Below are 11,850 nucleotides of genomic sequence, written 5' to 3'. Positions count from 1 at the left end.
AATTTAATTTCATACTAACATATAAATATAAAAATAATCTTCAATGCATAAAAATAATTAAATATATATTCAGGACACATGCAATTTCTCATGGATTGTACTGGACTGCTGACCCTAACACTCAAGCCCATTTACTTAAATCTGGCCCATTAACACTGAGACTGGCCCAATAACATACTTAAGCCCAATAAAAATTATTCTAAGCCCAATTAAATAATTAAAGCCCATTAAAACATTCTAGGCCCAATAACAACTTAATTTGGCCCAATGGGCCCAAAAGCCCAAAGACTGGCCCAATAATTTTCATGGGCCCTAAAGCCCATAAAAATTAGTGGACTAACTTAATTAAATTAATTAAGCCCAAATAATAACTTAAGTGAAGCCCCTTTAATTAAATTAATCTAATTAGCCCAATTAAACTCTTAAATTCATTGATTAACTTAAAAATAAAATACCCGAGCCCAACTAACTTAACCCGGACCCGGACCCAACTAACTTAACCGACTTACTACCAGACCCGACTCGGACCCAAGACCCGACCCGGAACCACCCTGAAACCCTAAACCCGCCGCCTCCCCCCTTTCCCTCTTCCCGTCTCTACTGCAGCCGAGTGCAGCAGCCGTTCCCAGGCTGCCGTCGACTTGCTTCGGCTGCCCCTGGCCGTCGTCGCCCAGACGTAGCCCACGTCTGGGCGGACCTAACCTGCACCAACCCTCAGCCCCATGCAGCCCACGACGCCGAGGCCGAAGCCCCTTCCCGAAACCCTAGTATGTGCCTCCCATGGAGACCGAACAACCAAGGCCGATTTCTGGGCTCGTTTGGCTCGAGCCACTCAAGCCACTCGAGCCTAGACCCACCTTAGACCTCTTACCAACCAAGACCAGCAGCTAGAACGAGCCATGACCAGGAAAATCGTGAGTTGAATGAAAATCACATACACAAGCATCAACCAACAAAAACCGATCGAGTTTTCTGAAATTTCTTTAAACAAATCGATGCCTACACAACACACACATAATGATATCTGATAGGTACAAAAACTTGGAAGAAACACATGCCTTGCACCGAAATTGAAGAGATAAAGGCGCGTGGGACGATTCCGGGACGACGGGACGATGATCAACACCTTGGAAGCTTAAAGAAAATCGAGCTATGGCCGAAGTCTGCTGCAGAAGACGAAGGAGGAGGGGGTGTGGCGGCTGAGGCTTTGAAACGTGGGGTTGGGTAGGCTTAGGGTAAGGTTTTTTAATTAAAAATAGGTTTTTAGGAAATTAAATATATTAATAAGGATTTTAATATATAAAATATATAACTTAAAAACTCCAATTAAGAATTAAAATCTGATACTAACATTAAAATCCCGAAATATACAATTAAGGGAATTTTAAAAGTGCTAAAAAGTCATTATTTTGGCTTATTTTGAATAAAAACGGACTCCTAAAATTATATAAAATTAAATACTAAAAATTTTGAGGAAATAAAACTCAAAATAATATTTTTTTGGGCTCTTAAAAGGCTCATGAATTAAATTGGCTAGAAAGTTGTCATCTCGTCCGTCCACGGTCCCGTCTACGCGATAAAATAATTAAAATACTAAAAATCATAAAAATCACTAATTATGGGTTAAATGCTTAAAAATCAATTAAATCATGCACAAATAATTCACATAATTATTTAACCCATAAATCTAAAATTTAAATAATTAAATTCCCTAATTATGCATGCGGATTTACGTATTTAAAAAATACTGGGTGTTACAGCTCGAGTTCTGAAGCTGACTGGAAAGAGTCTTTCCTTTCTTCCAAAGAGTTTGAGAAAATAGTGATAGATAGGTCTTTTGAATTTTTTACACAAGGCTTTGATCTTTGTGCGGTGCAATATGAAGAGGCCGGGCTAGTTCAGGAGGGGGTTCCTGATCTTAACCAGGCCATTGCTTCTCTGCCCTCCGGGTCAATGGGCGAGGGAGAGGAACCTCGGGGGAGAGCAACCTTGCCCTAGATCTTAGGCTTTAGGCTTTTATTTTTCTTTTCCAGTAGATGTTTTTTGTAAGTTACCTTTTGTAAGCACTCTTTTATTTAAGGAATGACAGCCTTTTCTTTATTTTAGAATCTTTTTACTTTTGCATTCCTCCTTTTTTTATGGGCTTGTAATGCTTTGGAAAACCTTTTGTCTTTTAGCCTAAAACTATCATCAGTTCTTGAGTTCCTGGGTAGTGGATCACTTTGACTTATATTGCTCGTGAATTATCACGGGCGTTTGAGTACCAGGGTGGTAGATCACCTGGGTTTTTCGGTGCCAGTTTGGCGGATCACCTGGACTTATATTGCTCATGAATTACCACGGGCGTTTGAGTACCAGGGTGGTAGATCACCTGGGTTTTTTTTTGGGGTGCCAGGGTGGCAGATCACCTGGACTTATATTGCTCGTGAATTATCACGGGCGTTTGAGTACCAGGGTGGTAGATCACCTGGGTTTTTGGGTGCCAGTTTGGTTGATCACCTGGACTTATATTGCTCGTGAATTACCACGGGCGTTTGAGTACCAGGGTGGTAGATCACCTGGGTTTTTTTTTGGGGTGCCAGGGTGGCGGATCACCTGGACTTATATTGCTCGTGAATTACCACGGGCGTTTGAGTACCAGGGTGGTAGATCACCTGGGTTTTTTGGGGTGCCAGGGTGGCAGATCACCTGGACTTATATTGCTCGTGAATTACCACGAGCGTTTGAGTACCAGGGTGGTAGATCACCTGGGTTTTTTGGGGTGCCAGGGCAGCGGATCACCTGGACTTATATTGCTCGTGAATTATCACGGGCATTTGAGTACAAGGGTGGCAGATCACCTGGGTTTTTTGGGGTGCCAGGGTGGCGGATCACCTGGACTTAAATTCTATGCTTACAATAGATACAAACATACTTTTTATTTATATAATCGTCAGAAACATAATTTACAGGAGAGCTTGCATTTTCTAGAATAATACGACTTAAGATGCATAGTGTTCCAGGGCCTTTGTAGAGCCTTGCCCCGGTTGTCTTCTAGGTACCAGGCGTTCCTCCCTACCCTCCGAGTTATTTTGTAAGGTCATTCCCATTTTGCTTCTAGATTTTTTACATCTCCTGCCGGGTTAACCTTCTTTAATACCAAGTCTCCTATCTGGAAGTCTAGGGGTTTGATCTTTTGGTTGAACGCCTTGATTATCCTGCTCCGATAAGCTTCCATTTGAATAATGGCCCGCTCTCTTTTCTCCTCAATCAGTTCTAACTCTTGCGTCCGGTCCATGGCTTCTCCCTCCTGGTAGGCTTTCACCCGGGGGGAGATCTGTCCAATTTCTACTGGGATCACGGGGCTGAAAGGTGTTTCCCCTGTGGCCGTCCGGGGGGTTGTGCGATAAGACCATAGCACACCGGGGACCTCCTCCACCCAACTCTTACCAGCACCAAAGAGCCGGGTCTGCAGAGATTTGACGATGGTCCTGTTAGTTACTTCCGTTTGTCCATTGCTCTGCGGGTATGCTACGGAGGTGAATGCCTGCTTTATCTTCATCTCTGTGCGCCAATCCTTCATTTTCTTTCCCTGGAATTGCATCCCATTGTCCGAGACGAGCTTCCGGGGCAAGCCGAATCGACAGACAATGTTTTTCCAAATAAATCCCAACACCGCTTCTTCAGTTATTCTTGCCAAAGGTTCAGCCTCTACCCACTTAGAGAAATAATCCACCGCTTGAAACGACCCTAGCTCTATAATAAATAAATATGCGGAAATTTTTTTTTTTTTTTTTATACTACTAAATAAAATATGTACATATATGCCCATACATATATGCACAGGATAAAATATTTAAAATAAATACATGACTAAATAAATAAACAACTAAATACTTAAAAAAATGCATTCTTTAACATAATTAAACATCTGAGTGAACCCTAGAATTAAAAATATACTGCTTAAATAAAATAATTAAAATATGTGCATGCACTAAAACATTTAATAAAATATTTCCATAAACCTCAACCACTAAAAATATAATAAAATGTATCATAAGACTCAAGCACGGTGACTCAGAAGCTGTCACGGTCACGGGGCTACTGCAGCGCTGCTCATACGTCCTCACCACCGGTAGGAGTAACCTGCTCCTCTACGTACTCACCTGCACCATATCAGTGTAGTGAGCCTAGAGGCCCAACATGCATACTAACAAGGGTTTAAAATAATTTAAATCAATTTAATACTAATACATACATATACATGAATGAGCATGCTTAAAATTTCATAACATAACTTACATAAATAAACATAAATAACATAATACATAACATACATAATATCATACATACTGAGTTGTTGAGCGCTTATTTTCTTAACAACGAATGGTCCTATCCGTAAGTGTGACCCATACTTATAGTGCGACTGATCAGTCTAAGAAACCATCGTACGAGGCTGGTGGCGAACCACCCATACATAAATGGCAGAAAACTGCCCATACATAAATGGCCACACTACTTCAATTTCCACCTAAAATATTTTATTTGCTCAACCATAGAAATTAAATCATAGCATAAAAATTGATTTCATGAATGCATGTACTTAAATAAATTGTGTGTCTTTCATATATATTTAATTTAATTTTCTTACTAACATATAAATATTAAAATAACTTAAATGCATAAAAATAATTAAATATATAATCAGGACACATGCAATTTTCTCGTGGATTGATACAGCTGCTGGCCCTAGACATGCAAGCCCATTAACTTAAGACTTGGCCCATAAATCAACCAAAGCCCAAAAATAACTAAAATAGCCCAAAATAAATTAATGGAACCCAAATAAATTAAATGTTACTAATTAAATTTTTGGGAATTTAATTAGTCCATTTAATTCCTAATTAACTTAAAGACTTAAAAATAAAAATACCCGAGCCCAATTAAAATAACCCGGACCCGGACCCACTTAACTTAACCCATATTATTTTAGACCCGACCCGGACCACCTGACCCGACCCGGATCCAAGTCACACCCTAGAACCCGAAAACCCTTCCTTACTTTTCCCTCCTTGTCTCGGCCGCACGAGCAGCAGGCCTTCACGGCCTGCTGCAGCCCAGCTCCGGCCACCGTGGCCGGAGCCCCGCCGGCAGGACCTCCCCAGGGTCCTGCCGGTTCGAACCACACCCTGGCCCGAACCCCATGCTGCCCCCTTAGCCTACACCGAGCCCTCTTCCACCAAAAACCCTAGCCTGCGCGCCTCAGTTTCCTTTCTGAAAACCCGATCGGCCGTGATTCCTAGCCCCAACCCAACCATGTCCGACTCATCTAGACATCCTAGGGACCCCATAGGACCTAGCCAGCAGCCCCCTTCAAGCCATGGATGACAAAAACGTGAGCATGAACCAACACATGTCAAAACCGAGAGCATTAGTGAAGGAAATTCGAAAAGCTTGCTGTCAAATGATAAATTCTGATGTTACACACCCACACGCATACATACACTGATATAGGTTTGAAAAGTGAATAGAAACATGCCTTAATACCGATTTATAGAGCTAAAAGCGTGTACGACGGGCTTCGGGACGACGGGACGACGACGGGATGTCTTGGCTTGCTTGGAACCTTCGAAATAATGGCTATGGTGTTCTTGGAGCTGGTCTTGGCCGAAGGAGATGAAGATTTTGTGAGAGTGGAGGCGGCTAAGGGGTGAAGAAATCGGCTACTAGGATTTTTAGGTTGATTAGGTTTAATTTTTGTGTCAAATAGAATATAGGTTAATTAATTAATAAACAACTTAAACTCTTAATTAAACTTTAGAAATCTGATAACATAAAATAAATCTCGAAATAATAATTTAGGGAAATTTTAAAAATACTAAAAAGTCAATATTTTGGCTAATTTTGGATAAAAATGACCCCTAAAATTAAATAAAATTAAATACTTAAAATTTTGAGATAATAAAACTCAAAATAATATTTTAAGGCTCCAAAAAGGCTCATAAAATAATTTGGCTAGAAAGTCGTCATCTCGTCCGTCCACGGTCCCGTCTACGCGATTAAATAATAAAAATACTAAAAATCATAAAAATCACTAATTATGGGTTAAATGCTTAAAAATAAATTAAATCATGCATAAATAATTCACATAACTATTTAACCCATAAATCATAAATTTAAATAATTAAATATCCTAATTATGCAGGCGGATTTACGTATTTAAAATACCGGGTGTTACACCGCTACTAGTAAGAACTTCTTCTGTCCGGGGCCCGTGGGGAACGGTCCCACGATGTCCATGCCCCAGTGATCAAAAGGGCAAGAGGCCCACACCGTCTGTAACTCTGTTGCTGGTTTACGAGAGAAGTTCCCAAACCTTTGGCACCCTTCACACGTTTTGACTACCTGCCGGGCATCCTGCTGCAGGGTGGGCCACTAGTATCCTGCTAACAAGGTACGCCGGGCCAAGCTCAGAACCCCTCCGTGATCTCCGCAACAACCTTCATGTATTTTCTGAAGTACATAACCCACTTTTTCCCGGGCTAGGCACCTTAGCAAGGGACCCTGAAAAGATCGCCGGTACAATTTTTCGTTAACCAGGGTAAATCGAGTTACCTGCCTCTTGAGCTTCCGGGCATGTGCCTCATCCTCAGGAAGGATCCCCGTTGAAGGTACTTGGTGAGGGGAGTCATCCAGGATTCCTCCTCGGTCTCTTCTGATTTTCCTTTTATGGCCATCACCGATTCGGACTGCTGTATCACCTCCCGGCTATCAATACTAGTCAGAGATGATGCCATCCGGGCTAGGGCGTCCGCCTCAATATTATGCTCCCTGGGAATTTGTTCAATGCTCCAGCTAGAGAATTCCTCTCTATGCTGCTTGATAAACCCCACATACTCTTGTAATCTCTTCTCCCTGATGCTAAAGGCCCCCTGGACTTGCTGCACTACCAGTTGAAAATCCGAATACACAATTACGTGCCCTGCTCCTGCCTCCCGGGCCAACTTCAAACCTGAGACTACCGCCTCGTACTCCGCTTAATTATTAGATCTGAAAGAGGATAACCTTATCGCAACTTTAGTTTTATCCTGAGTGGGAGAAATGAGGATTACTCCCACCCCACTTCCTTCCAAACTGCTAGCCCCATCTACAATGACTCTCCATACCTCTTCCTGACCAAAAGTGATGACCTCGGTCAAAAAGTCAGACAAATTTTGTGCCTTAATAGCCGCCCGAGGCTTGTATTCTACATCATACTCTCCTAGCTCAACTACCCACTTGACCAATCGACCTGAGGCATCCGGATGAGTCATCACCCGACCCAAAGGGCTATTGGTTAAGACAGTGACCGGATGAGATAGAAAGTAAGGCCGGAGTTTTCGGGCAGTCAAGATAAAGGCCAGGGCCATATTTTCCATTTCACTGTACCGCATCTCAGGTCCCTTCAGAGCGTGACTTACATAATAAACTGGCTTTTGATCTCCTCCCTCTTCTTTTATTAGCACCGTGCTTACAGCAAACTCTGTCGTGGAAATATAAGCCCATAGCCTCTCCCCTGGCTCAGGCTTAACCAAGATAGGCAGATTTGTCAGATGCTCCTTCAACTCCCGGAAAGCTCGTTCACACTCCTCACTCCATCCAAACCTCTGAGCCCTCCTCAACACTTGAACAAAAGGATGACTCCGATGGGCAGACCGAGCAATGAAACAAGACAGGGCAGTGATTCTTCCGGTCAACCGCTGCACCTCCCTAATGGAGGAGGGTGATGGCATCTCCTTCAGGATCTTTATCTTCTCCGGGTTTACCTCTATTCCTCTTTCGGTCACTACAAATCCCAAGAATTTCCCGCTTTTTACTCCAAACACACACTTAGCCGGGTTGAGCTTCACCCCATACCTTCGCAAGGTACTAAAAGTTTCTTCCAAGTCAGGAATAAAATGGTCCCGGGTCCTGGATTTCACCATAATATCGTCCACATACACCTCCACATTCCGGCCCAATTGATTTTGGAATACTTTATCCATCATCCTTTGATATGTGGCTCCTGCATTTTTTAACCCGAAAGACATAACCACATAACAAAACGTTCCTCCCGATGTAACAAAACTGACCTTATCCTGGTCCTCCTTAGCCAGGGGAATCTGATGGTATCCTTGGTAGGCATCCATAAAGCAAAGCAGCTCATAACCGGAGGTAGAATCCACCAATTGATCAATCCGGGGCAGGGGATAGCAGTCCTTTGGGCAGGCTATGTTTAAGTCTCGGAAATCCATACACATTCTCTACTTCCCTATACTCTTGGGTACTAGCACCACGTTAGACAACCAACTAGGAAACTGTACCTCTTTGACGTGCCCCGCCTCCAGCAGCTCCCGGACTTGTTCGGCAATGACCCTGTTCTTCTCTGCTCCGAAGTGTCTCTTCTTTTGCTTGATAGGCCGGGATCCCGGGAGGATATTCAACTTGTGCTCAGCCAAATGAGCCGGGACTCCCGTTAGCTCTTTGGGAGACTAGGCAAATACATCCGCGTTCTGGGCCAGGCAAGTTTTCAATTGCTCAGCCAAAGCAGGCTCCAGACCCCGAGCCATCCGAGCAATCCTTCCTGGCTGTCCAGGCATTACCTCCACCTCCTCATATTCCTCCTTTAATTCCTCCACTGCGCATACCTCCTCCTGTTGCGGATCATCCCTTCTCTCCTTTCCCCGGGCCCTCTTATTGTCTACTCGGATGGTGTCCGCATAGCATTGGCGAGAGGAATGCTGATCTCCCTTTACCTCGCCCACTTGATTTCCCACCGGGAATTTGATCTTCTGGTGTTATGCAGAGGCGACAGCCATAAAATCATTCAGGGCCGGTCTTCCTAGGATGATATTGTAGGAAGACGGGGCTTCCACCACGGTAAAGAGGGTCATGACAATCTTCTTTATATCGCCCGATCCCAGGGTGATTGGTAGCCACACTTCTCCTCTGGGCCGAACGGTATGTCCTGCGAACCCATATAGAGATGTTTTCATGGGATGGATCTCACACCCCTGTAAGTCCATTTGCTCGAATGCTTCTTGGAAGATGACATTTACAGAACTCCCCGAATCCACAAACACACTTCTCACATCATAGTTAGCAACTCGAGCCCGGATAAGTAAAGCGTCATTGTGAGGCAGACACACCCCTTCCAAATCCCCCGGCCCAAATGTAATGATTGGGCTGGGGTCCAGTCTCCGGGCCTCGGTTCCCAGGATTTTTCTTTTACTCCAAGATTTTCGAGCCCTATTAGAGTCTCCATCAGTGGACCCTCCCGAAATCATGTTGATCACTCCTTTAGAAGATCCCTCTCGGGGTTCTTTTTCTGGCCTTCGAGGCGTCATCTCCCGAGCTCTTGGAGGGTCGGGCTTATTGGCCCGTGTGATGTCGAGCCAGGGCACCCAGGGACGTCCCCGCTGCTTCTTCTCCACGTGCCTTGCTTCCTCTGGTACAGACTGTCCTGGCTCTGATATGAGCCTCCGGCACTCACTGGTGTCATGGGTGTTTACCCGATGTATCGAGCAATATTTTCCCGGCCTCTTTGGAGGCAACGGTTGGGCATTCTCCTCACATAGATGAATCTCTCGGTCCCGAGCTATCCTGTGGGGAGCCTAGGTGGCAAGCCTCCCTGGTTGATCCGGCCTTCTTCTCCCCGGATTACTCTGGTTTCCTTTATCCCTGTGTGCTTCCTTCTTGTATTTTTCCCTCTTCTGCTGCTGGGCTTCTTCCATGTTGATATATTTTTCAGCTCGAGCCAAGAGGTCCTCAAAGTACTGGGGAGACCTCTTGACTAAAGACCGAAAAAATTCTCCTTCTTTAAGTCCCTGTGTGAAAGCGGTGATTTTGGTTTCCGGCCACATGCAGGTACTTCCAGGGCCACTCTATTGAACTTTTTAATATAAGCCCTCAGAGACTCCTCGTTCGACTGCTTTATTTCAAAAAGGCTGAGAGTGGTCTTTTTATATCGCTTGCTACTGCTGAAGTGTTGTAAAAAGACTTCTCTGAATTCTTTGAAAGTCTTAATACTACCTTCTTCCAAGTTTTCGAACCACCTTTGAGCAGAATCCACCAAGGTAGTCAGGAATACCTTGCACTTAATTTGATCACCATAGCAATGTAACATTGCCACGTTCTCAAATCGGGTCACATGCTCCTCTGGATCAGTGCTATCATCATACTCCTTGATTTTGACAGATTTGAAATGGATCGGCAATGGCTCCCTAATGATTTCCGAGGAGAAAGGACAACCCAGACTTTTGACCCGCGAAGATTCCCGCGGGTCCGTGTTCTCCAGTTTTTATATTTTTTGTTTCAGCATCTCCAGCTCCCCCGCCATGGTGATATTGGCGGACCCGACATGTGAGTTTCCCTCCTCTTCCAAGTGTATACCTCTGCTATTCTCTTTTTCGGGCCTCGGCTCCTGTTCTTCTCCTCCCTCTAATCCTTTTTCATTCTCCTTTCCTTGGCCATCCTTTCCTCCTTCTTGCTGCATTGCCATGACTCTTTGTACCGCTGCGTCTACCATAGCATTCATTTGTTCTTGAATTGCGGCCACTGCTCGACGAGAGCTTTCTGGATCATCAATGATGGTCATATCTACGCCTTGAACTCACTTTCCCACAGATGGCGCCAATGATGCGATTATCATAAAATGACTACCCGGGGGCGGGTAAACTCTCGGGCGAAAAAGATAGGTGAATATACTTGAGAGAGTGAGTCCTCTTTTCATTATCCAACCCTCCCTTAGCTTTTATAATGGCCTGCTTGGGCCTTCAATGATTACTGGGTATGGGCTAATTGACGACTTTTATGGTGATGAGACGGTCATCACGTGTGATTTAGACATCCCGTAGTTTAAGGAAAGAGCCCACTCCGTTGGAGCGTGGTCCATAATGATTTGGTCGGGGATTTGATCCTGACACACTCTAAGCAGACGTGGCTGTTTCCTGGCCTTGAGAATAAAGAAAACTTGGGCCCCCCAGCTTTGTTTTCTTTTGCTCTTACCCGGGTTCTCCCCAGGCCTCCCGGGGTCTCCTGAGTACTTAGACTCCCTGGGTTATATCATCATCCGAGATACTTCTGGCACTCGGGGTATAGCCACCCGGGGTGTCCTACTAGGATATCAGATATATATCCTTTTCATTGGTAGCTATTATTTTTGTTAATTCGTTTATTTAAAATAACAGCAAAAATATATTTGGAAATACCTGCCAGATTACATGGATATGTTTTCCCATGACTTTCAAAAAATGATGGTATTCGTTTCTAGAAACGAGGGGAGGCATGAATGAATGATTATCCCACTTAAACAAATATAAAATTTAAATTTACATGATTATAATAAAGATTTAATATATTTAGATTTCCAAATTAAGGTAAAATTTAGTCAAACCGTATTTCGCCCATTCCATTCAAAATTTCTAGTGAAGTTTACCGTAAGCTAGCTATGATTGAGTTTTAATTAGACGCGCGACTATGTATGCAGATTGAATATTAGGTTTACGTACGTTTCCTTCTTAAAAAATGTTAGGTTTACGTTCATTTTTGTTTCTAAAAAAATGTGAGGGGTACGTTCTTTTTTTCTTTACTTTTTTTCCTAAAACAAAATGTTAATGAGGTTTACGTTCATTTATATCCAATTTAAGCCTAGCTTTTCCACTGAACGGGTTAGGGACCTTGTAATTTATGGCTAGCGCCGAGCGTTTTAGTGACCTTGTATGCACAAGTCTAATATTAAGATATTATGGGGATCTAAAGGGAGGTTAAAAATTTTTTATAAGGTTCGAGGTTAATATTAAGTAGATCAGATTCATGTACTACCCTTCAGCTCGTGTTTGCCTTAAAATGGCT

The sequence above is a fragment of the Henckelia pumila genome, chromosome 3 (assembly GCF_033568475.1).
Source record: "Henckelia pumila isolate YLH828 chromosome 3, ASM3356847v2, whole genome shotgun sequence".
Taxonomy (NCBI): Eukaryota; Viridiplantae; Streptophyta; class Magnoliopsida; order Lamiales; family Gesneriaceae; genus Henckelia; species Henckelia pumila.
The sequence above is the reverse complement of the archived record's forward strand: the minus strand, read 5'-3'. Positions refer to the sequence as shown.